We start from the raw sequence: 23,875 nt of genomic DNA on the forward strand, positions 1-23,875 counted from the left end.
TGCATTAGCCTGTTAGATGTCTAGATGTTTTGAGCACTGTCCAAGGGTGGATATCACTGAGGCCGTGGATTGTCACCTCTTGCTCCATGATGGCAGTCAAGCACAAAACTGCCAGACTGAAATGGACACTGAAAACTAAATTAAATCAGACAAACTGCATCTCTTTGTAAACACAGCTTGCCATAGCCTCTGTCATGAAAAACAACTCCATTAATGTTTCCCTTCCAGGACTGCACAAAGACCAGGGCAATAATGTGCAAGGTGATCTAGAAATGCCCACAGACCTTACCCTGTGGATCTCACAATCAATACAGGCACAACACACAAACCTTGGGCACCTAAGCAGTGTTAGGCACCATAATGCCTTGTATCTCTGTTTTCTATTCCACATAATATCTTAAAATGAAAAGGCCTCCTCCAGTGACCATTTCTTTCATCATGTAGCCATTTGCTTGCTGTCACATTATTCACTTATCATTTAATCCTCCTTCCATCCATAATCCTACCAAGCAAAATAGAAAAACCTCCATCAGGGAATCCAGAGGTGTCTGTAATAATGATGTGATTTAAGTGTCCAGTGGTCTGAAAGCTCCTGCTGAGGTGACAGGTAATCCTACATGGTACTTCCATGTCTGGGGGAGATTTAAGGAAGCACCTCTTTCTATCAGTTGTTTTTACATAAGGTTTACATAATATTTTTTATACATAATGCTGTCATTGTAAACTCTATGGCAACATGAGAACTGAGCCTATACTGTCCCTATTGCCCTCTGCCTTCTCTGCTAGCAACCTAACATTCAGCTCCTGATGTCAGCCAGGGAACTCAGCAAGTGAAAATAATAAATGCAAGTCATTAAAATTGTCAAATTTTCTAATTTATTTTCCTGCACACCTACTAATATTTACATTCCTAAGCCTTGCTTCTTCAGCTTCACTCTGGGACATTCATCTCAGTGAGAAAGCCAGTCAGCAAACTGCATGAGCTGATTTAATGCTCCATGGCTAAGTGCTCTTTTTCTACTTTTGAAACATGGCTCCCTGGAAAATAGGATGCTTTCTGCATGCATGCAGCCTCATGCTTCCAAAAGGGCACATGCAAAATTGTTTTAACTCCGAAGTACAAGTTGCCAAATATTAAATACATGGTACAGCATTTCTAAATTCTCTTCCTATTTTGTTCCCCTGTGCCGGAGAGTTTTCTGTTTGTTGATTTTCACTCTTGTGCAAAATAAAAGTATCTCATATTGCCTCTTCCATCACTTCCTCACTTGAATCTTCCATCTCCAGGTGAAAACAGGGTTTTTTCAGCTCAGGAGGATAGAGAGAGTGTGACCACAGATCCTGGCTGAGCCTGCCTAGCCTGGGCTTGAGCTGCATGTCAGCAAGGCAAGGCACCTGGCTTGGAGGTGTGTTTCTCCTGTTAACCTGCTGCGAGACTAGAAGAAAATCAATGCATCCCCCTGTGCTCCCACTTCGCCTCTGTCAATTTGAGGTGTTAAACTCTTTGATGTGATCACTGTCTGTGTTAATATATTGTGCCAACTTTCCCCGGGTGGACTTTTCTCAGGAAACACTGACTGTGTAAATAATGTACAAAATAGGCACTCTGGAGTCCTCTGCTCTGCTTCTGGGTAACTTCAGGCAGATTATCAATCCTGACTTCTTATGTGGCCTTTCAGCACAGCAGGAACAATGCTATTGACCACCCTGTAAGACACTTGGAGACTTATGTGTGAAAAGCAATAAAAGACACACCATCCTGTAAAATGCCTAACTACTAATAACCAAGTGAGCTGCCCTCTGCTTCAACAAGGTTGTTTCCAGAGCATTCTGAGAAATTTCTGCAAAGATATTCTCAGTACAAAACTGATTAGCTTCCTAAAACTGTCAAAGGTTCCGTGATATTTCAGCTTTATCCCCTAAATTATCACCTGTTCTGTTTAACAGGAATCGTTGATGTTTCCTATCACTTCTTTCATGTTTCATTAGTGACTTTGTCGTCCTGCTCTCTCTTGATGACTGATCAATGTTTTAGAAAATGGCCTGCCAGTCTCTTCAAGTTGCCAAATCAGGGAACAGGACAGCAGAAAAAAAACCTGCTCCAGATTTCCTGGGGCAAAACACTAAGGTCTGGTAAAGAACAACAGTTGAAAAGAGTTAAGACTGCATCACTCTTATCAGCTTTTGCAAAGCCCTTTTCTTCCCAAAGAAGTTTCAGAGATGAAATGGACATTTTCTAGCAGACTTCAGTCTGCAACTGTGATCCAGCAGGACCTCCATCTATTTTCTTTGATTTTTCTGTGCTTCTTATATTATTCTTTTTTATCTAAAAACATAGCTGATGTTACACAGTATCAGGTTTGCCTGAACCTTGCCATAGTAAGTCACACTTCTGGGCACCTCCCCAAAGCTGGACAACTTTACACCTGGACCATAAGCCTACAGGCAAGCAGGATGGCATCATCCATCTTCCTTGTAAGCAGGGAAAGATAGAAACATTTCTGTCATCAGTTTTATTTCATTACTGCTACATTTCATTGCCTTCCTGTCTCTTTAATTATATTCTCACTGAATAAAATGAGACTAATTCTACCATTTTCAGAGGACATTCCACTGATTTACAGTGGTGCAAGAGAACATTTTGAAAAGAGCAATTATATATATCATATTTTACAGTCTTATGTTGCAGTGAAATGACAGCGCAGCCTAAGTAGCTCTGGGATGAAAAACAAAAACCCTGTCACTGAAAGAAAGGGAGCAAATGGTTCCTGATTCCAGGGAACTCTTTCAGTGTCTCTCCCCAAAGACCCAGCTCAGAAACACTGACAGATTCTAAAGGTGCTTTTTGGGAACATGGAGAGTCTCCCACTGAGCAGTGCACCACCAGCTCCTTCATTAGGTACACAATATCCAATATGCACAACCTCTGCATACTCTGGATGCAAGCCACCCCAGGAACAAAAAGCTTATGAATCAAATGCCAACTCCACTGCCTAATCTTTAAGGAAAAGCACAGGGAAAAGTTTCATGGGTTGCACTGAGGGATGACACTACTCCATACAAAGATGTGTGTTTCGGAATAGTGATTGAGAGAAGGTGTACACATCTCCTCAAAAAGATTAAGGAAATACAGGATGGTATCCCTGAGAAATAACTGGGGGATTTAAAAGGACTTGCCTTCTAATTGGCCAGACCTTTTCTGCAGCCTCTGCAATCCACAAATTTCAATGGAGCTGCTCCTTTGATTTTGATCAGTGCATAAACCCTCCCAAACTGTGATTACAGTCTTCTTTTTTTTTTAGTTTTATTAATTGGGATTAGGTTAGAAACTTACAGTGCTAGGCCACACTTTCATACACAGTTGCACATCCATGCTTGATTTTATACAATGGACAAGTTCAGTAAGAGAAAACAAAGCTGCTTCTTTATCAGGCTCATAGTTATTTAGAGGATGGAAAGACTGGGGCAAAATCAGCTTGAACTTGAACACCATCACCATCATAATTTCCAGGTACAAAGAGTTTAGGGTGACTTTCAGAAAGGAGGTCCAGCTGCTAACCTAAATTTTAAAACAACTGGACTTCTCTGAATGTCCTATAGGATACATGGCGGTGTCTCAGGAACATTTACAGCAAGGTATTTCATAACATCTGAGGAGTTAGAGGCTTAGCGGATTTTGTGAACACTGGACAAAACAGTACAGTTACAACAGTACACTTGCAGAAAGAAATGCAATGACTTTCTTGCTATGTTTCCATGACAGATCTAGAAGGGCTGAAAGTATGACACACAACATTGGAATTAAAAAAAATGTCTTAAATAGGAAAAATGGGCTAAAGCTGGAATTCAAAATAAGGGCAATAAATATATTTAGATAGAAATAAATGCAAAAAGTACAGGGAGGCTAACTGTTCCTGAGAAGATGGCCCAGAGTGCACAGAGTGGAACAAATGAATGTAAGCCAACATGGCATGCTGTCATGTAGAAATAAAACACTCTACAGGACTACGTAAACAAAAAATACAGTTTGCAAAACACCAGAAGTTATCCTTATACTGTGACCACCAATTTTCAGACCCCAGAAGGGCAAATCTGTCCCTTTTAAAGTATAACACAAAGGTGAATCAATTGGAGAATCTGGTGAAAAGCAATGAAGGCAATGGAAGGTCTAAAAAATATGACCAACAAAAAAAATTTGAAAACATTTTGATGATTTGCCCCAAAGATGAAAAATCTGAGTGTGGGCATATGAAAAAAACACTTTGTGCCAATGTAAAGAGGTCAAACACAAATCCTGTGGCAAAAGCTTTTAAGGAAAGTCCCTGGTGGACAGCAAATTGAACATGGTCCATCAAAGACTAGAAGTACTCTGGGCTCTGGAAGGAGGAATGTTGTAGCTGGTGGAGGGAAGTGATCTTTCCCTTCTGCTCAGAACTGGTGAGGCCACACCTGGAGTCCTGTGTCCAGTTCTGGGATCCACAGTACAGGAGACACATGGACATGCTGGACAGTGTCCAGAAAAGGTCAACAAAGATGATAGGAACCTGGGACATTCTTCCCTATGAAGAAAGGCTGAGAGAGCTGGGACTGTTTAACCTGGAGATGAGAAGGCTCAGGATGATCTTATCCATGTACATAAGTACTCAAAGGGATTAGGGATGACAGAGCAAGATCTTTCCAGTGGTGCCCAGGACCAGAGGCCATAGACATAAACTAGCCAAAGGAGGCTCCCTCTGAGCAGCAGAGAACACTTGTTTTATACACCAAGCAGTGCTACAGGTTGGCTGCAGAGATTGTGCAGTTTCCATCCTTGAAGATACTCAAAAGCCACATGGATGTGGTCCTGGGAAAGCGACTCTAGGTGGCTCTGCTTGAGCAAGTTGAATCAGATGACCTCCACTGGTTCCTTCCAACCTCAGTCTATGAAATGAACAAAAACTAAAAAGCTCAAATTGGAAAAAAATAGTTTAATGTGGGATGTTCTTGTATTCATAGGGAGAGTGAGAAAGGAAACATCATTGGTGAGGAGTTGGATTATGGTGAGAAGTTGGATTGTGCATTTGATTTGTGAGACCTGTCAAAGGTGATCAATCTGTCTGGAAAGCAGAGGAATGAACCAGTGACTTAACAGAAATTTAGGTGGAAACAGGAAGGGGAGACATCGTAGGGTATCATTTTGTATTCAAACAAAAACTACACAAGTTAGTTCTGGGATAATTAATGTAGTGTCAGTGTGGAATTCATTGCTTCAGTCAGTTTATGACTCTTTCTACAGGCAACAACAGAAACAGGTGCTTCTGGAATAAAAGTTGCATGATCTATGTGACACATCTAAGTCATGGTCAAATGAGTCATGCCCCATGTGTAGACATACTTACATTTCTCTGCTGTGAAGGGAGCACAAGGCTTGGACATACATGCCTGTACTGGTTAAGTCTACCTCCTATCAGAATAAACTTAATTCATAGGAGTGAATGTACTGCTGTGCACTGCAAGGTACCTAAATGCCAATATGTTCAGCACATTAAGGGAAATATGAGTTCTCAATTGTTCTAACAAATTTCTATTTTAAATGCTCCAAAATTCAATTCAATAAAATGAAGGCTTGGTAAGCCTGTAAAATTAGTGCTGCTCTGTGGCTGGCTGACCACCAGATAGGCAAAGCATGACTTTGACCCTTAAGACAGAAAAATAAACAGCTATTAAAACCTCTCCAATACTCCTGCTCTGCTTGTAGAGTGGAGTAAGTCAGCGCCACAGCAAGCAGAACTAGCTGTGCAGAAAGATTCATAAAAATAAGAAAAAAATCTTATTCTAATTAAACCCTGATTTGCTATTTTTTCTGTAGACAAAAATAACAAAATATCATCTTCCATTAAACCCATGTTTTCTTTGAAAAGAGAAATACATATCATCTCCACAGAAATGAAAAATAACTTTTCAGTCGATGCCTGATACAACTGAATAAACTAGATAAGGTTTGCTCAGCACAACTCAGGATGTGCTTGGCTTCTTGTGAAATTGCAACTCTCAGCATTTGCTTACAAGTTTGTATTTCCAGCTCACTGCATTGTCAAAAGAATATTATTCCACACAGCAGCAAAGTGACTGTAAAAAATTTCTCACTATTTATAGCAAACCCTGGAGTGTTTCATAACATGCAACAGCCTTCAGAGCAAAGGGACCAAATGTAAGATTTTCTGTATGTCATAGATACCTCATAAACCCAGACTGGCAGCAAAATATTGTACCTTTAAGAAATCCAAAATTTTGGTGGGAATACATTCATTTTCTATAATGTAAAAGAGAGAGAAAGTGATCATGAAAGAAACATTGATATCTTTCAGTTGTAAACTTGGACTTCTAAAATAACTTCTTGGTATGAGAAGAGCAAGTGTGGCAGATTAAAAGCAAACAAGTTAGGGTTAGATAGGATCTGCTCCACAAGAAGCATAGGTATGCATGACATATCAAAAGCATGGAGCCACCTGCAAGGACATGTGAAATGGGGAAAGGAGAAGAGGTAAATGAGATGACTCTATCCTTAACACATTAGTCTGCCAAACCAACTAGAGGAACAAAAGGCAACAGTGGATTCCACTTGAAACAGGTCAAGACGATTTACAGTTTATCTTTTCCTGCTTCAAGACACAGAAATTGCTTTTAAGAAGGTACTCCTGCTACATGGATAAGTGCAAGATAAATCTAGCCCTGTGGAATAAAAACAATGGGAAAAGAATTTCTTCAAAGGAACATCTATCTACACAAGACAGCAAAGAGTCAGAATTCAACTATGTGCTCCTTGATCAGCTTCCCTTACAGATGCTCTCAAGCAGAGGAGTGGGTGAACTCAACAGGGCAGACAGGCAGAATATGGCATGGGCAACACCACAAGAAGAAATTCACCAGTGTTCCCAAGAGAATTTCAAAATCCCTTTGAATATCAACACACTGAGAACAGACTGAATGTTTTTTCCATGAACAAATAACTTCGTATACTTAAACACAACCTGTGTGAGTCCCAAAGGCCCCGTTGGCCTGTCAGTCCCTGTCCAGCTTCCAGGACACCCCTGGCCCTGCCCAGGGCCCTGCACCCCACACCAGCCCCCTGGGCTGTCAGTCCTGCCTCAGCCATGCTCTCACAGCCCTGCCCTGCCCTCCCTGGCCATGGGCCCATCCAGGGGCCCGAGTTCCAGCCCAATATCAGTCTTTCCCCATCCCCAAACCCAGGGAGGTCCCAGTGCTGGTGCTGGGCTGCCCTCACATTCCCAGTCTGGGTGCCTGGGACACGTCCTGGCTGCCAGGTGCTGCCCCTCCAGCCTGCAGACTCCCACAGCTCCTGGCACACTGAGTACCCTGAGAGCATCCAGAAAACATTTTACCTGAAACACCTATCAACCAATTAGCATCTGGACAATGGTCTTGGCCATACAGTTTAGTTTTAGGTAGTCCTATGAGAAGCAGGGAGTAGGACTTGAGGAACCTTATGGGTCCCTTTCAACTCAAGATATTCTATGATTTTGTGGTTTTCATTTTACTGCAAAATCTATTTCATTCCCTAAGATTGTTTTCAGGTTGCACACACCTTGATTAGCATGCTAGAGTTTTACATTTCAACAATACATATCTCTCTATTAAAAGCCAGGATACTCTGTGCAGATATTCAGCTGCCCATCTTACTCCAACAACTCAAACCTAAAAATATGCAGTATCAGTGTTTAAAAAGTCTGCTTTGGTCAGGAGCAGAGGAGTGGAAACAATTTTCAGAGACACACTCATTCGTTTAGAATTACAGAATCCTAGAATAGCTTAGACCGGAAGGGGCAGTAAAGATCATCAAGTTCCAACCCCCCACCGCCACCACAGGCAGGGACATCTTCCTCTAGACCATCTTATTCAGGGCCCCTTCCAGCCTGGCCTTGGGGAATTCCAGGGCCAGGGCATCCACAGCCACTCTGGGCAACAAGCTCAAGATCTGTGAACTGTGAAAGTGGTGGTAGCAATAACATGCTCCAAGCCACACACTTGCATTAATTTCCTATTTCAACCAAAGCAAAATGCATTTTGTACTTATGATCCCACCACAGTTTAATTACAACAGATCAATCAAAGTAGAAGGGAAATTTTCCATATTTAATATTCTCTATGAAAGATATCAATTTCCAATTAATTTTTGTTAAACACCTGGTTAAAAAAAAATGTTACATACATTTACATAATCAAATCTCTAATTATCTCATGCCTGGGAAAACCTTTATAACTGACAAATACTATGTGTCAGTTTGTTAAAGACAGATATTTTTTATTTATTTCTATCAATGTCAACCAAGCAAAATTATGGAGGAATGTGTCAGTACACTGAAGGGAGTGTGGATGTTGCCATTTTCCACAGTGTTGTTACTTTTTGAATTAGTTCTTACTGTCTTTGGCCCAAGATTTGTGCAGGTGGATGAATCAGTCTTTCACCTAATCCTTCCCCTAGGACTCTTCACCTCCTATCAAGAGCTTCTCCTCTGAACGAGAACTGTCCCAGCTGCCTGAGATGTCCTACTAGCAGGAAGTACTCTTACTTATGTGATATTTCTTGCTAAGTGCTTTTCTCTCTCAGATTCAGGTTCACTTGTTTCTTTGTGGAAATTGGTTCTTCGCAAAAAGCAGTGAAATGGTTAAATAAGTGCATATGTTTATTCATGAAAACAGTAGGCAAGGAGCAGCAGAAGCAGCATTCCCCTTTGATCTGTGAGAACAGATATATATAGCAACCATTAGGAGATATCACATTTCACCACCAACCTAGGTATTTTAAAATTCCTCTGATTAAAAGATCTCTTAGCCCATGCACTAGCTAGCCTGAAGAATTTTTCAACTTCAGGACTTTCAGAATCTGACTATTTCCCGAATTCATCTTAAGTATATAAATCTGCTCGAAATTCCTGCCAGCACCACACCAAGGAAGCTGATGAGAATTGGAGTCCTCTGTTGGTATTTTTACTTTGCTTTGATTTTTATTACCTCATATATCAAGTACTTTTGCAGCTTTGACAAAAGGCTTTATCATTAGAATTTGATATTGGGATTAATCAATTCTCTGCTCTCCTGGCGCAGCATAAATTTTCAGAACATGAGGAGAAGAAATTTCTTCTTTTCCCAGTCCAATAATTCTTAAGTTAGTTATAATAAGAAAAACCCATTCTACCTCTCACTGAAGTCACTGTAAATATATCAAGCTGATTTTAGTGAGAACTGCACCAGGCCTTTAAAATTATACTTTCTCTGTATTTCTTAAAAAGGTTGAATTTCTTTTAGAGTGTTCAACATAATCCACCCATCATTAAGAGACCTTTCAACCATAACCTGCTGTAAGCTGCATATTTGAGAGGTACCAGTAAAAGACAGTCTCCTTTTGGAGTCTCTTACATGCTGCATTAATGAATTTGGGAAGAGTGCATTGGCCTGGTTTACTAGCCCCAGGTTAGGGGTGTCATTTTCCACAAAGCACTTATTTTACAACACATCAAGAAATGAAAAGCAAATGAAAACATTAAAATGCCTTTGATTTAACTATAAATAGGACATAGTGTGAGAAGGAACAGTCAGATGTAATGAATATTCACATTTCTGTGCACATTAAAATATCTGTTTAGCTTAAATTTTCATCACTACATCTAACTGACTTTTCCTTGATATGGTAGTAAAGAAAACAAAAAAAAAAAAAACAAAGTTGAAGGTGATATTTTGAAACCAAAGCACAATCATTCTCTATTGCCTTGACTTTTCTAGCATAAATTGAAGAATGCATTTAAGCAGGTTGCTACTCCCCATTGCTGCATGGGAGCCACCAAAGCCTGGAGGGAGTGTGGTGGGATGGGGCAAGTGTGAGTGTGGATGGAATTGGGAGACCCAGCCTTTACAGCAAAGAAGGACAACAGAAGTGATCAGTTGTCTAAAAATACTGAGAACTGCTGCCTCATGAAGCTCCCCACTCAGCTTGCAGATTCCTCCTGCCCCTGGACACCCCAGGGGAGCTTTGCACAGCTTCTCAGGACTGTCTGGTTGGGCAGATTACAGCCAGCCAGCCCCAGAAATGGCAGGGCTGCCCCAGCAGTGCTCTGCCTCAGCTGAAGCACCCAGACGAGGAGCAGAAAATATTTGCTCAGGCACAGCAGGAGGCTAACACAGCCACCCTGCTGCTGGAACATGGCCAGCTCGCCCAGGACAGGCTCAGTGGAGCTAATGAAAAGCTGTCTGTACACACATCCACAGGATCAACTCTAACCAATTCAAAACCAATGCAAATACTGACCTGCAGCTAATTTGGAGATGGGAATTCCCTAAAGAGCAGAGCATTTGATGAGCCTTCCCATTTTCAGCATTTTGACTCCAACAATTCTTTTGAGAATTAAAGCCTTTAAGCCTAAAATCTGTACCTCAGAAGTCAGTTTTAAGATCTAGACACCTTTCAAAATTTCACATTTCAGATATTTACTCCCTTTGCAAGAGTCAGAAGGAGGGGAAGAGGCAGGGAATTCAAGAGTGGTTAAGCCCAAGAAGAAGCAGCAGGGAAGGGTTTAAGATTTGGTTATACTTATCATTATCCTACTCTGATTTGATTAGTAATAAATTAAACTAATTTCCCCAAGTCAAGTCTGTTCTGGCCCTGGCAGTAATTGATGAGTGATCTCTCCCTGTCTCCTCATCTTGACCCACAACTTTCTCTCTCCCCCAGCTGAGGAGGGGGCCCTGCCTAACGTCTCCCATGAAAATGGTCTTATGAGAAGAGCCAAAGAGAAAACATTCTCTTTGTGGAAATTAGTTCACCTTATTTTCTTCAGGTTTGACCTGTAAATCTTCATCCTTTTCAGCTAAAACTGTGAAATAAGTTTTATTGAGCATCTATAATACATGTGTCTTCAGTAGCTGTTCTGCATTTTCATTTATTTGGGTTTACATGGCCTGTCATTGACTCCTGTACTTCATTTACAAGCACAGGCTCTCATAAATGCTCTCTTCCTTCTGCACAAGTCAGGATCTACTTGGATTCAACAAGCAGTAAGAACTGGTGTAATCACACACAGCTGTGTATTACATGGAAATTATTTTGCACTGATACCAGATATGGCTAGAGTGCTGTCATATCCTATAACATGTAGATTTTTCCAACACATTTACACTGGAAATCCTCTATTCTCTGAATATTAGCAGTTTACATTTTGTAGTACTCAAATTAACACAAACACAAAATCAAGGAATCTCTCCCTAGTTTTCATTATATATAACTTGCAATATTTGGCTAGACATGGTGTCCTCCAGAATGCTTAATTTTTGTAATTGCATTATTTTTCATAAAATTTTAATAAAGTATTAACACTATAGAGAACAATTAAAGGAATATTAAATGTTATTGCATTATCAGGCTGATGATTATATGAAATAAAACACTGGTTGATGTACTGAGAATACAGAATATTGGACTTCTCAAGTGTGATCATATGATTTTTTTATAAAGTTAAAATAAATTAAACTAATTCTCTCAAATACTGTGTTCTTGCACAATATTCCACAATAATAATAATAATTTTTTTAAAAGACAGTAAAATTTAGCAGTCCTTAATCACACTGCAACAGTCTTGATTTAAATCAATGGCATTATACACAGATCAGTTGATTCCTTAAAAATAAGAAACTATTCTTATATCTGTTGAGGAAGTAAGAGAAAATGATGATGATTACCGAGCTTCAGGTAAGAAGAAATGACACAGAAAAGCAGACTGATGATTGCCTATTTCTCTGCTAAGAGACAAATTTTCTCTAAAGATAGTATGAGATCTTTTGTTTAAACAAATTTTCCAATTGCTTTCAAAACACATGGCTCTCCAGAAGGGATGCTCTTGAGCTGGAGCAATGAAAAGGCATAATCTGAAATCGTTTGGAATTAATGGAGAGGCTGTTTTTGACAGCAGCACACTCCAGGACACAGGGTCACAAATAAGTGGAAAATCCCTCCTTTCTAAAATGATCAAAATAGGTTCCCCTTTTATTGCAGCACACAAAACATTCTAGCTTATATCTATCAGTACATACAAGTGTATGTTGCATCAGTGGAAATAAATAGAAAGTCTGGCACAAACAACTCTCTGATGACATTTGTGATTTGTCAGTCATACCTAAACAGTGTAACTAGCCATTTTCCCCAATTTCTTCCCACACATGTTTGTGAAAGGAAATAACACCCTTTGCTCAACAGGAAAAAAAAAAGATATTATTTATGAAAAGTCATTATGATGTATTAGTGAGTTGTGAAAAGATGGAAGAATTAAACTTCTTTCTTTCCTTTCTGCTTTGGTTAATGGCCCCTCAGTCAATTGAAAACACCATTGTATTTCATACACAATAACCTAACTGAATTATGTTAAATGATCACAGATTACCAAGGCATTTCATTGCTTTGAAGCCCCCAGAGTAAAAATCCTGACACGGTGAAATAAATGGATAAACAGCCAACTTAACTATGCAGAGATCTCCACTGCAGCTTTGTCCCATTCTCTGAAATTATACACTATTTGAACATGGATGACCATTTATATAAAATATATTCTCTAGTGATTGCAAAGTTTCACAACATTTTAATGCTCATATTTCACAAGAGCAGATAACGATTGAAGTCAGGAGAAAAATGAAATCCAAGCTCATTCTAGAAAAGCTTTCCAGACATCAGTTTCCATACGTTGTCTTGCTCACTTCACATCACCACATGCCTAAATTCTGCAAAGATCAATCAAATCTCAGTTTCATGTGTGTAAATCAACAACATCAGGAAAACTGTCTCTGACTCACACAAAAAAAATTACAACAACATTTGCTGTCTCACAGTGCCTTAACATTTAATCTGTTATATCAGGACATTCTCATTATAGAACTTAAAATTTCTGATTTTGTATTAAAATCAGATCACACAGTAAATGAAACATTTTGGATAAGCGAGATTGTTCCAAATATTTTAGTTTCTAACAGAATAAATCTTCCAGAAGTAAACCTAGCAGTAAAATTAATCAGTGAAACAACCTGCAATTTTTTTTTCTTCTGGAATGAGACTTCAAACTGGCAATATATCTGAGGAATGTATATTAAACATTACTGTTTTTCCTAGTTGGTGACAGTTTCATATGCAGAGCTGTTGCGGGCACACAGTTCCAGTGAAGCTGACTTTAGCAAGCTCTTCAGCCACCCTCAAAAACAGTCCCTTCCCTAAGGTAAGATTGGGAGATGCACTCTTAATAGCTACAGAAGACACTGACAGTAGCTGATCAAAAACACCCTAGCAAAATATCTTTTTGTGTCAGGAAATGAAAATTCAAGGAAACAGACATATTTCACAGGTATACATTACTTAAGCCAAACGATAAAACAAAATATGTATCCATGTGGACTCAAATTCAAAACTCCTCAATCCTACAATGACTAAATAAAGTGATTAAATATAGAAGTTATGGTTTTATTGAAACAGGCATTTTCAATCAAAAAAGATGGTAAGGCTGCATAACTTGTAGGAATATCTCTTACTATAAACAGATGAAAAAATTATATTTTCAGATATATCAAATACTATCAGATTTGGGACAAGAAGAATAGAAAAATCTCTGTCCTGATGCAACCCAGCAGATGTCTAAAAATCCATTTCAGATGAATAGTGGGCATACCTTTCCACTGAATATTCATTATCAAACCTAGCTGGCATTCTGCTAACAGAGACTGACTCTTTTGCTTAGGTTAAGTAATGCCAAAGTGATTTCCCCCTCTTTGTCTTCATTTTGACTTCTGTACACCTCCCCAGGTAACATCAGAGCATATTTTTCTTAGTTAGACCTGCAAACACAACATGCTGTGTTTTCTCACGCTGATGCAGCTGTGCTATTACTCTCATTAAACAACCAATTCCATGAACAGCCTGTATTTGGCAAACAGCATCAGCTTCACACATTTCCTGATTAGCCAGGCTCAATTCCTTGCAAAAGTAATGATTTACCTATGCTTATTCATACATTAGCCTTGGAATAGAAGGGGTTCTTTTCAGAAGGAAGTTAATAATGTACTTTTTCCTGGCACTGTGAAAACACTACAATTACAGCACTAGATTTGCTGTGTTAGTCTAATCTGTGGTCCTCTATTCTCCTGCCCCCTGCCTGCTGCTGACCAGCACTAGACAGAATGACCAGGGCTACTGATGTACTTTGTGCCCAAGAGACATGCTTGCTTTTATTGGGGTTTTTCAAGTGATTTTGGGGGGTTGTTTGGTTTTGCTGTTGTGGGGCTTTTTTTCCCAGAGAGCTATCTTAAAGAAGTCTAAGCAGCTGCTGCTTGAGGTGAGGAGGAAGAGAACAGGATTCCAAACTGACCTAGCTAGAAAGCCAAATAGCCCCACATGGGATGCTAACAACAAAGTCACCCTGGGAGCTCAGAGTCAGCAAAAGCAGAACTTCTCTCCTATTTTAGCAGCTTTGCTGTGAGAAGTTCTAGGCTTTGTTCCAACACAGCCAATTTCTGGTGTTCTGTAATCTGTTTTTTACTTAGCCACTAATTCCTTTCTCTTTCTTATAAATAGAGACAGAAAACTCTTTGACGGGATGACTGGCATTAGTCTTTGTCCTACAGTGGGAGTAAAAAGTTTTAATGCCTCCAGAGAATGTGGTTTCATCTCTTTGCTTACTGAATTTTCCAGGTGATCTGGGGCAAATTTCCAAGCATCTTCTCTCTCATCATACTTACTGGTAATCAACAACAATCTGCCATTTGTATATTTCTGGAAAAAACATCTTTAATCTGGAAAGGGAGCCTGCTTTTCTAACACAGTTAGACATCATACTTGTCTCTAGCCTATTTCAATACTTGTTCTCCTTCTTCCACATCATACAAAATAAATGGTAGCTCTTAAACCTAACAAAATAAGACTAAGAACTAAGTAAGAGCACAAGGCTATTTATTGTAATCTCTTAAAATCTGATTTTAACATTGATTTTTTTTTCCTTTTCTTTATTTCTTCTCCTTAGTAAATTTTGTCTTTTGTCATAAGCTTTGGCTAGTGATTTCAGGAAACATCATGTTTTCATTTTCAGGAGTACAAATGTCAAGTAATTCCCACTGCAGTAATCCAGCTTATTCAAAATGCGCAGCAATACAATAAAGCAGTACTTGATTTACAGCTGCTTCCACAAATTGACAGTTCACTGGCATCAAACTTGATGCTTTATCATTTCTTCATGCAAAAGCCAGAACAAACAGCTTCTTTTCACAGGTGTCCATTTGATTTTCCTAAGTCATTCTTCATGTTAAGTAGTCCAATAAATATACATCTGTTTGAGAACTCTAACATTTTACAGGTTTCTGCTACTTCTTTCTAATTCCAACTACAGAACATAAGAAGTCCTTTAATTGGATGTATCAGAAACTAAAACACACAAGATCTGCTGAATCTATTGTATGTCTAGCCAGAGATTCTGTTTTGATTTACTCTAAATAAGCCCCTTCTGTCTCTCAAAGAATACAAGCTTCTAAAGAAAGGTGGGTATATATATATATATATAAAAAAAAGAAAAGAAAACAACAACAACAACAACAACAACAAAACAAACAAACAAAAAAAAAACACAGACAAAGAAATGAATAAAGTGAGGAAATTATCAAAATTCTCACAAGCTTCTGCCAACCAAGATTTGAATATTTAAGAGAATGAATGAAAAATATCTTTCAAATAGCACCCCCCCATCACACCTGCATGTCTTAGTTCTCATATCCACTTTTTTTAAACATTGCCAAACACAACTGAGATGCAACATTACCCACAGTGTTGTCCCTTTAGTGGATTCAGGCTGTCTCAAAGCTGTAACTTTTTTGATGATGGAACAGACTGTGATGTAGTGTTACATTAGTAAATGTTCATAATAAGGAATATGAATGCAAACAATAGAAATGCAGTTTGCTTCATCCTTCCTTTTCCTCCACCCACTCATAAAGGGTGCAGTGACAGCCTTACTGATTTACAAAAAAGAAGAAAAACTTAGCAGAACATATTACTATAGTAAATATATTGAGAGTAAATATTTTTGTGTTTCGTATTCTATAAACTGCCATGTAATTTGGGGTCAGAAGCGTTCATTTTCAGCAGGTTTGAGTGTTTGTTTTATTCTGTTTTGTATGGAGGGGGAGCAGATTCTACAAAGGAAAGAGCATATATTGTCTTTAAAAGAAATCAAAGTAAAAAATTATTCAATACAACAGAAGTTTCATCCTCATACAGCCAGGAATCATTCCTTTCAATCTTGAATGATTCAAAACTATATTTAATTTGTTTTCCTTATCTTGCAGCATAATTCCTCCTTTTCTGGAACCTATGCAACACCAAGTGTAAACAGATACACTACTAAAATGTAGTTTCTGACGCACATGTACAACCACATAACAAATCTAAACTTGGCTTGATCATCTTTTCTTGCCGTGTCTTTGCGCATCTTCCTAAAGCAGCCTCAGTAATTACTGACATCACGTGGAACAATTATGGACATTGAATCAAAACAAAAGGCAGCAGATTGCAATAATTTTAGATGGTAATGAATCTAACATTAGATTATCAGAACCCTAATGAGAACCAAGGTGGTCTGAAATGGCATGCTCGAGTTAGAATTTAATTTTGTATTCCTTCTGTAAAGATGAATAATTTAAACTTCCTGAATGTGTTATAATCTCTAAATGACATAGTGTAATGGCTCTTGCCTCACAAACAACATATCAGACAGGACATACATACTAATTTATGTTGCATGAATTCTTGTAACACATACACAAGTGCAAAAGAGTTAAAATATATATACACATATAAAAATCTGCCAAAACATAAAGGAAGTACCAAACACATAAATCAATGACCCCTTTAGCTATTTTTCATATCAGAACTTATAAGAACAAAATTATCTTTTTTCCCTCTTTTATTGCTTGAACATATTCCAGATTTCTAAGCACAATCTAAGCATGGTCCCTGCTGGTTTGGAAAAACTGCAGCAAAAATAAATATGTCAAAGGCCATATAAAAATCCATGCCAAAGAAATCTTGGCTCTAAAATATAATAACTGAGATTGCCTAAGAACTCCCACATTATCAAAGCAACCACTCAAAACTGTTTTTCCACAAAGTTAAACAATATAAGGCTCCTTCTAAGATTTTGTATTAAGGCTCTCCCATCTGTCTGGAAAAGACCTTCTCCTTCCTGTTTTCTAATAGTTATATTAGAGAACATTTTTTATCTCAAGTATAACTTTTTCAAGCTAAAAGCCAATTCTCAATGAAGCTATGAGCATGTGAGTTTTGTCAGATTTTGTTGCTATCTTCATAGTTCTCTTTCATTAACTTTGAATTGACTAACATTCAAATTATGTGTTTTCTGATATTCTATCCATAGCACCTTGTGGGCGTTATAAATAATAAGCAGCACCTTGTGCACTTCCTGCTTTCGGATCCAACCCTTCAAACAGTTACAATTCTGTCAGTGACTTCTAGGAAAGTTGAACAACACAAAATGAGCAATGGATAATGATATATGTCACTTTGTTGCTATTTTAAAATCTCAGGATGAAAGATTAAAAGCCCCAGCCAAATAAAAACTCTCTTTTTTTTTTGCAAGATACTGTACATTCATATCAGTTAGACCCTATGATATATTCCATCTGTTTCCATACTGAAAAAGGAATCAATACTGGGAAAGTCTTATTGACAGCACCAATTATATAGTGCATTGACTCACTAACAAGAAGCATGAATCCAACTGAGATAAATCCTTTTCTCACTTATACTGATCTCTACAAAAATAAGCCCATTGAATCAATGTAGTTAGACCAGATTTACAGCACTGTGACTGAAAGCAGAACTCTTTGCTGTCTTGGATGAGTGAAAGAGGATTTGGCAGGAGAAGAGAAACAATCATGAAGCAAATTCCAACTTTCCTCTTACTGAAGAAGTCTCCCTGACTTCCACAGAAATAGGATCAAGCCAGCGTTTAAGCTTGATCAAATTGCTCTTTTTTTTTAATCTAGCAATTATTGTCATGTTGTCGAGGAAAAAAGCCAGCTATTAAAAGATTATAAATGTTTGAAGGATAATTATAAAATACAATCTCTGGAGCCATATAAAAGAACTAGTTATATTTTCTTAAAATAAGTCTCTTAAAAAAAAAGACTAATGAAGAAAAAGAACTGCTGAAATAAAATTTAAAAAGCCTTTTCTGTAGGATGCTAATATTTTTTTATATTTTTTCCTCTTGACCAAACTCTGCACGTAAATTTGTACTTGGCAGATATAATAAAGCAAAAATAAGAAATTATATCATTACTGTAAGCCAACCATGTCCAATTTCACACTAGTTGTCATCCAGCAATGTGTGCCTCTTAAATTAAAGAAATGAAGTTAGTTTGGCATACCCTCTAGCATGCCTTTTTGTCATAGGCAATGATGAAGCCATCTACTCCGTTAGTCAAGGGGTTTGAAAATCCAGAGACTTGTAGTCTCTCTACACTTAAAAATCCAGGCACTTGTAGTTCAAACTGAATAGTCAAATTAAGGAGCTAAAATGCATGACAACATGGAGAATGTCTTCCAGTATCCTGCCATTGCAGACCAGAGTGCCTGAAGGGTCTACATTAAAGTGTGCATTCTGATTTTATTGCAAACTCCCCTAGTTGTTTTGTTGTTACTGAATTACAGAACTAAACCAGAAGGCTGTTTTTCATCAACACACATTTTCCCTCCTTTCTTCAAAATGTGCAGCTTGAGAAGTGAGCTACACAAAATTGTTATTTCTGTTATCTCAATTTTTACTTCTGGCTAGCCAGAAGGAACCAAGAAGCAGCTCTAAAAAGAAAGGATTCAGACAACTTAAACATCTCTGCAGCAGCTTTTCTGCACAAGTGCTAAACAGTGCAAGGCCTCACATCACAGTGTGGGACACATGGGTTCCCCAAGCATCTCCCTGCTGACCCTAAACCAGATGCAGGGCTCTGTGCCCATGCCCAGGGGTGCCCCAGCGGAGTCTGCAGCAGCCAGACCCCTGCTTGGCTCTCTTTCCAGACCAGGCCTGTGATTTCAGTCCTCTCCAGCAGCTAGGAGCAGGTCAGGGCTGGCAGAGCTCACTTTGCCATCTCCTGGCATGTGCTGCCTGCCCACTCCCATGAGAGACCTGCTGGCACTGCTCCTGTGCCGGCCGAGGAAACCTTCCACGGGTCTGGGATACACCACAAAACAGGGAGGTTTGGGCCAGTGCATGGGTCAGGCAATGATACTCTGCTTCTGAATTCACTAATGAACCAGTTAGCATGATTCTGGGTGTGAGGTAAATAAAACAGACTGAATAAATGCGCCTCTTCCTAGCTGACACATCTAATTCTTCATGTGATTCAGTCTGTGACGACTCCCAGGCATGTCACTATTTTTCTCCTTTTAGTCCCACCTAATTTTAAAATTTATCTCCTCAGAGCTAATCAGGACAATTCATCAAACTGGACTGCTAAAAAGGAAAATTAAAAACTTTGGGTAACTCTGCTTTTATGGTACATTTAACAAATGTATTCCAGTTTTCTCCTCCAGAAGAAATCTGATATTTCAACAGAAAACAATAACCTCTGCTACTCATATGAAGCCTAAATGGCTTTGTAATGGCATTATTGCAAAAATATATTTTTTTAAATGTCACTATCATTAGGATTTGCTCTGAAAGTGAAGTATGCTGCAAATTAGTGTCTAATTCCAGTTGCTCTTCACAGAAAATGAAACATGCTGGGCAGACAGTTTCCAAACATGCAGCAGTATTTGATTCTGTCATTAATAACTAAGATTGACTAGGAATTTAAGCTTATCGTTTGCTACTCATAACAAAAATTGTATTATCTTTTCTGCAGGAAATAATTTAAATGTGTTCTGACCTGTCCAGTTGAGGAAAGAGTCAATACACCTCCTTTCTGTCCCAAATACATCTTTTGACAGGAACTAGCATTATTTGTGGTCAAAACCTTGAAATCTGGTGTATTTTTGGCAGTTTATCTCTTTTCAAAGAACCATTTCAAGCATATTCCAACCTTCAAGAATGCACTTAAATTGTTAAATCTAACTGGGCTACTGATGGGTAGCAGTACTTTACTAAAATCAATACTAGATTGAGAGAAAGCCAACTGAAGTTAATGAATGGATGTTCTTCTCTTAGAAAACACATCTAAAGATCCAGCGTGCTTTAAAAATTTCTAAAAAGCTCAACATTTTATCAAATGATCACAGAATCATTAAGTTTGGAATAGATCTCCAAGATCATGAAGTCCATTGGTTGAATTAGGACACAAATGTGTTAGAAAGGGAAGATACATCATCTAATTTTAAAGGAATAGAAATGTTATTTTATCAAAACATAGACTTATCATGGAATAAATACTCTCTTAAAACACTAAACTGCTGACAACCAGACAAAAAAAAAGATGTAACAAAAGATGTAGATGAGATTCAGAATCCTGCACTGCAACTGTGCTGCTGTGCAGAAGACTTTGTAAACTTACAACTTAGAAAATGTGGAACAAACTAACAGAAAAGATTTTTCTTTAAAAAAAACCCAAACCACAAAAAAGACCATAACAACGCAAAAGAAAACCAGCTACTATCCACTAATAGTGAATGGAAAAGGACACTTCTATAATCATGAATATGACAAATCCCTGCTAACTACTCATTCAAACGCATGGTGAGCCGTCATCATCATGAGGTGTTATTTTATGATACAATCATGTGTCTTACCATTTCACAGTGGAGCATCACTGCTTTTGGCATTGCTAATTGTATGAATTTGGGGGTTATACTCAAATAACATTTTCTACATTGAATAAGCATAGTGCAACAAAGCATAAAATGTATTTATTAAATTTACTGGCTGATATATTTGCATTAATAGCATTTGACGTGTTCTGTGGTATTGCTCTTGGCTTCGTACTGCTGCTCCAAAAGAGCACAGGTCTCCCACACTTCCACCAGCCCTACGAGACCTTCTTATGTGCTGTAGGGCATCTCAGGCACACAATTAATTCAGAGTAGAAAACTGAATTGAGCCCCAGGTATCTGTTTTCCTGTGCACTGCCTGGGGAGATGCGTGTGTCTCAAGAAGGTAACTGAAAAGCCTGTATGTTTAGCAGACAGACAGACTGTCTAGAACAGTAATAGAACAAAGGTAAATCTGAGATTTAAGATTTTTCCTATTTGTAGACACTCCAACAAGTTGTTTTCAGGATTCAAAACTATCTACTCAAAGGTCTTTTTTAAAGATCAGGGTTCATTTGAACTAACTAGCTGCAACTTTCAAATTCCCCTTGGAGGCTGCACAGAAAAGAATGAATAGTTTATGTAGGTCATAGCACAATAATTATGATTGAAACACTTAATTGTTTAAGTAAATTTGTAGATTCAGATGCTGCTTATCTACCATAGTGTTTTAATTTTGATCAAGATCTCACTTCAGAAGCAAAGCCTGGCAGAGCAGGCTTAGAGCACAGACTGTTCTCTAGGAGTTTCCCTTCCGAAAGGGAAGCCAGCCCACAGGACTAGATGAGAGCCCATCCACAGTAAAATCCACAGAAATACAAATAATGTCAGTGCTGAGTAGTCAACAGTTGCTATTTTGCCCTCCAGGTCTGTTCCTAGCACTCAACAATGCTTACTAGTGTAGATACAGTCAGCTGTCATGACTACGTTTATATCAAGTAAATTCTTGAATAATTTTGGGAGTTAATTGCATGTAGGCTAATCTGTCTAACATGCCCTTTCTGACATGCAGTTCAGGCCTCTTGCATTACGCCAGTTCAAATTTATGCCAACTTGCTAGCATATGTATGTAAAGCTAAACTTGGAAACCAGCTATGAAACTGTCATGACCCCAATTCCTCCTTGCCTAGAAACTCAAGCAGTCATCTTGCGAAGAGTAAATGAATGCAGCACACTCTTGACAGATGTATGTCACTTCACCCAGGTTTAAATGTCCATGAACCCAAGATCTGCCATAGCAGAGGATCAGGCCCTGAGTCATTTCTGTTTCTCAAAAAACCACACTGCCAGTTGCCGCTAGCAGGTGCTGCTTATCTATCACAAATATGTAAGTGCTTCAGAAGATATTACATTTCTGTGGCGATCCTGGATTTCTATTTGTTTTACTACCTAAGAGTACACATAGGATTTCCAAAACCATCCAAAGTGCTCTGGAGTCATATTAAGTTTCAGTGTGGTCTTCATTCTCAACAGCTACTGAAAATGCTATTGCATTTGCTATTGCCATCGCTCTTAAAGTTTGGTCTTACCTCAGCTATCAATTTGTCACATCCATGTCATGTGGTTGCAAATAATAAACAGAGTTGGTATTATGTCCCCAAAGCCAGCTGGCTCTGCAATTCCTGAATTACAATAAAATCCATTATAAAACTGATATTCAGTATTTAATATGTCAGCCCTTTAGTAAGGCATTGAGACACAGAAAACTATTTTTCCAGCCCACATACAGGTGTATTTTATGATAAACATAAAGTATCTAAGTTTTCTAAAAATTATTTCTAGAACAGAACTTACAGTCTGTCATCAGTCTCATATGCTTTTTTTGCATGGTTATGAAGTCTCAGACTTAAACCAAGAAAGTGTCACCATGCATTTCACTAAAGCAAAGTGAATATAAAATGCTCATGGCATTTTGTGAACACTTCTTTATCCCTTTCATTAGCTTGCTTCAGAGGTCATTACAGATCTGCCACTTGATTTCGCAGAGCTCCCTGTGGGAGACAATCCCATCACATAGTTAATTTTCCTAAATGTATGAATTGCCATTTTTGAGCACATGCTGCACGTCAGTTCCACCTGCTGCAGCCCTACAGGAGACCCAGGGAAGCTTAGACATGATAAGGCTTCTTGCCACCATCATACCAACAGCAAGGTAGGTCCAGATGGTAGGCAGCTTTCCAAATCACTCAGGAGAGTTTCTTTACCCTCTCACACTTCTATTTGTGGAAGAAGCAATGAATTTACAGTTCAACCACACCAACACATGGTGTTCAAACATATAAAACTCTTCACTAAGGAGACTAAGGACATTTTCATGGAGGTAAGATGATGCCTTTATCATAATTCTCCTCGTACATAGGATGCTAAGAAGCTCTGATTAAGGAGGAGTAGTCTGAGAAAGATGTCAGAAGAGCTGGTACTAGAAAAAAATGGGTTTAATCACAACATATTCACAGCCACCAGCCTGGGAAAGTACTGAGTAAGGGGGTCTGTGATCTCTTACGACACCAGTGTTCAGTTGAGTTCAAGAAGACATTGCATTGTTTTCTTCCTGTTTTCCTAGCAGCTCAGTCAGCTACAAAGCTTCATGCTTGACTATGTGATCTGTAGGCAAGTAGAACATTTGCTCAGTCCTAACTAGTTTGTTCATCATGAAATTACTGAAATAGAACTATTTCGCACCTTGATACACATACAAGAATGCAAATAGGATGATTTTTCCAAAGTATTTCATTCTGAAGAATGGAATCCTATTGAAAGGAACACTCAGCAAAAGGTGAAATCATGTACAACACTTGGAAGCTCCATGGCAAAGGTTTTCATAGGAAGATAGAAAGGAAGTTCATCTGTTGGGTTAGCTGATATTCTCTCATTTCAGAGGCAGGGTAAGGGAAGGAATGGGGAACACAGAGTGACCAGTTTTTCAGAGGAGGTACGTTAAGATGATGATATTTAAAGAAATTGCATTTGGTTTTTCCTCAATTATCTAAAAAACATCAAAAAACTCCCACAGCGATATTGAGATGGCAAAACTTAAGAGTT

The 23,875-nt window shown here is 38.5% G+C and overlaps 1 protein-coding gene across 1 annotated transcript in view; it reads right to left on the reverse strand.

The window, feature by feature from the left end:
* The window catches only part of GUCY1A2 (guanylate cyclase 1 soluble subunit alpha 2), a 153,177-nt gene that overhangs the window by 77,834 nt on the left and 51,468 nt on the right, over window positions 1–23,875 (reverse strand). The gene's annotated exons all lie outside the window — the stretch shown is intronic.

This window comes from Melospiza melodia, chromosome 2, assembly GCF_035770615.1.
Source record: "Melospiza melodia melodia isolate bMelMel2 chromosome 2, bMelMel2.pri, whole genome shotgun sequence".
NCBI lineage: Eukaryota > Metazoa > Chordata > Aves > Passeriformes > Passerellidae > Melospiza > Melospiza melodia.